We start from the raw sequence: 3,988 nt of genomic DNA, 5'->3' as shown, positions 1-3,988 counted from the left end.
GGAATAAAGAGGGCATTTTTAAAAAAATATATATTTTATTGATTTTTACAGATAGGAAGGGAGAGGGATAGAGAGTTAGAAACATTGATGAGAGAGAAACATCGATCAGCTGCCTCCTGCACACTCCCCACTGGGGATGTGCCCGCAACCAAGGTACATGCCCTTGACCGGAATCAAACCTGGGACCCTTCAGTCCACAGGCCGAAGCTCTATCCACTGAGCCAAACTGGTTAGGTCAAAAGGGCATTTAAATATATATATATATTTTATTGATTTTTTACGAGAGGAAGGGAGAGAGATAGAGAGTTAGAAACATCGATGAGAGAGAAACATCGACTAGCTGCCTCCTGCACACCTCCTACTGGGGATGTGCCCACAACCAAGGTACATGTCCTTGACCGGAATCGAACCTGGGACCTTTCAGTCCTCAGGCCGACACTCTATCCAATGAGCCAAACCAGTCAGGGCAGGTGGGCATTTTTCTGAGTAAAAGAATAAGGAGTCCCTTGTTAATAGATTCTCAAATGGATCACCTTTAGAATTTCTGTCTTTATTTTTAAATTGCTGATTTTCAGAAATGTTTGACTGTTGTTTAATCTGATACTACATTTCAAGTGGTCCAAATGATTATTTGTAGCACAGACTAGATGACTTTTCAGACTTTCAAAATTTCCTTTAAGAGAATATGTGTGCTTAAAAAATTGTTTTGAGTCTTTGTGTTCAGAAACACAGTTTTTGCAAATGTAACTTTTAAAGTAATAGTTTCCCTAAGATGTATATCTTTGATCTCTTTTGGCATCAGGGATTTTATTATGAGTAATTGTCCCAGCATCACTATGTCCATCATAGCATCTTTCTGCCCTTTCCAATCCCACTCACATTCCCAGTCTCTCATTAAGTATACATTCTCAGGCCACAGCTTTCATATCTTACCAGTAGCATTTTGTACAAGGAATCTCCTATGTCTGACATTGGCAATAGTCCTGGGTGTCTTCAGAAGACATAACTGTGTTCATACCTTTGTTTCATTATCACTAATTTGTTGTGTTATTTGTTTGTTTGTTTGTTTTTCTATATTCAAATCACTCTCCAGCATCCAGGGAGCTTTCCCTTGCTCCAAAAAGGAGATAATATTCAGATTAAGAATAGGAATTTCCAAGAAGAACAGGTTTTGGTAGCTCTTTAGAATTTCATCTCTGTAGAAGGCCCTCTGAGCTGTGTCCAGGCCTTTTTTTAACTCCTTCTGAGAGAATTCTATGACATTCCTTTTTTTAAAAAAAGTATTTTAAATTGATTTTTAGGGAGAGGAAGAGAGAGATAGAAACATCATTGAGAGAGAAACATCAATCGGCCTCCTTCAGCACACTCCCTACTGGGGATGTGCCTTCAACCAAGGTACATGCCCATCACGTTTGCTACCTGGACATGTGCCCTGACATGGGATAGAACCAGCAGTCTCTCAGGGCTTGGGTTGATGCTCAAGCATTGAGCCACACTCGCCTAACTATGACCACATTCTTGATTGTCACTCATCCCTGAGAAAGAGCCAATGTTGAACACTCTTTGCTTTATTCCCCTCTTTTTCTGGGCTTTTTCCTCAGGCTAAAAGAGTTTTTATAAGTAAATTCTCAGGAATGCGGCCTTCACTCCCAGCTCTCTGATTCCTTATGTATATCTTTGTCCAATTATCTATTGAAAGACACTTCAGTTGTTTTCATGTCTTGGACATTATGTATAATGCTGCAACAAACATTCGGGTACATATAGCTTTATGAATAAATTTTTTTCAAATATTTTCCGTAGATACCCAGAAGAACAGTTGCTGGGTCATATAATAACTCTATTCTTAATTTTTTGAGGAACCTCCATACTGTTTTCCATAGAGGCTACACCAATTTATATTTTCACCAGCAGTGCATGAGGGTTCTTTTTGCTCACTGTTAACATAGTACTGGAAGTCCTGGCCAGAGGAATCAGGGAAGATAAAAAAATAAAAAGCATCCAAATTGGGAATGAAAAAGTAAAACAGTCACTTTTTACAGATGTCATGATTCTTTATATAGAAAATTCTAAAGATTCCAACACAGAGCTATTAGAAATAATAAACAAATGTAGTAAAGTTGCAGGAAACAAAATTAATGTACAAAAAGACATTGTGTTCCTGTACATCAATATAACTTCAGAAAAATAAATGAAATTTTAAAAACAATTCATTTTTGCAATTGCAACTAAAAACAAAACACTTAAGAATAATCTTAACAAGGATGTGAAGACCTATATGCTGAAAGTTACAAGACATTATTAAAAGGAATTGAAGGGGAATTCACAGATGGCGGCTGACAGGACGGCAGTGAGGGAGAGAGTGTGAGGGAGTGAGGGAGTGAAAGGGGAGTGCGTGGACGTGTGTGTGTGTGTGTGTGTGGGGGGGACAGTTATATTCCGTGGGACTTTTGGGGGCTGGTGGACCATGCTCCTATAGCTGGGCAGCCTCTGCTGCCACTGCAATCTCTCCCAGACTGTAACTGGGAGCCCAGCCTCACAGCCACCCACGGAGACCTCGGACACCACCCAGGACCCTCCAGCCACACCAGCCAAGGACCAGCTGCCTCAGCTGCGAAACCCACGGACACCGAGAGTCCAACCTCCCCAGCCATGGGCTCCTAAAAAGTTTGTCTGGGGGGAGACAAAATGGCAGCTGATAGACGGACGTTTCCTGCTCCTTCTCACAGAGCAGATAGAAGAAACAACTAAGTCGAATAACATCCAACCGGAATTGGTGAGTTAAACATGGCTGGTGAGACAATCTGTAGCCAGAAAGGACAGAGGACACCTGGAGAATGGTAAGATCAGGGATCTGGGCTGGAGTGAGAGATGCATGGGACTAGAGGGTCAGAAGGAAACTGCACTGCATCAAGTCTGCGTCCCTTGGGGGACATGCGTAACACTCGACTGAGGAAGGGGTCCACAGGGCTGCTGGCAGCCGGGGAATCTAGATCTAAGTCCACAGCCATAGGAGGCTGCTCCCAGGAAGGCAGCCTGAAGTTCTGCACTGGCCGTGCTGGGGGGAGAAAAGCGCATAGCCACGCAGTGGCTCTGTCTTTATATTTTCCTTGTTTTCACTCACTAAACCCAGTACATAGGATCTTTCAATTACAAACACTCACCAAGGCTGCAGTGCAGGGGAAGGTGGTTTGTGAAGGCTGAGGAGCAAGGCAGGGAGAGGCAACTGGGAATCCAGCTCTGACACAGTCCAGTCCCTCCAGCCCTGAGCAGCAATTTTCCTCCTGAAAAGCTGACCCCTCCTAGCAGCGCAGCCACACCCAGCCTCGAGCTCTGCAGGGAAACAAAAAATCTGAATACCCCCAGGGAGCCCTTGAGGACTGGGTTAAGGGGCCTTTTGGTCCCGGAAACTAATACAGCAACACCCCCACCTAGAGCCAGTGTCAGAAATAGACACTTGTGTAAACACAACTGAAAGCAGACAGACAAACAAAGTGGGCAGATTGGTCCTGTCTGCCTGAAACCAAGACTGTGGAGACAGACACAGAGCAGCTGTGGATCACTGGGAACTTCAACATGGTGCTGACTACCTAAGAGAGAACTGAGATGTGCCAGACAGAACAGAGGGGTCTCAAACCAGCCCCCATGGTACAATAAAACTCAGCTGTAGTGAACAACACTTCACTACTTCACCTTTTTATTTTTTATCTTTTACTTAAGAAAGAAAAAGGAAATTTTTTTCCTTTATTTTATTTATTATTATTACTATTACTAGAGGCCCAGTGCACAAATTCGTGCATGGGTGGGGTTTGGCCGGCCCTGCCCCAATTGGGGCAGATTGGGGCTGGGCCTGTTGGGAGGAGGAAATGGCGGGAGGTTGGCTGGCTGGGCGGAGGGGCCGTGGGTGATTGGCCAGTGGGCCCTTCCCCCAATTGGGGTGGTGGGTGCTGATAGGAGTCCAGCAGCCTGGTGGAGGGGCCATTTTGGG

This window comes from Myotis brandtii, unplaced genomic scaffold (assembly GCF_000412655.1).
Source record: "Myotis brandtii unplaced genomic scaffold, ASM41265v1 scaffold1630, whole genome shotgun sequence".
NCBI classification, from domain to species: domain Eukaryota; kingdom Metazoa; phylum Chordata; class Mammalia; order Chiroptera; family Vespertilionidae; genus Myotis; species Myotis brandtii.
Note: the sequence above shows the minus strand (reverse complement) of the source record.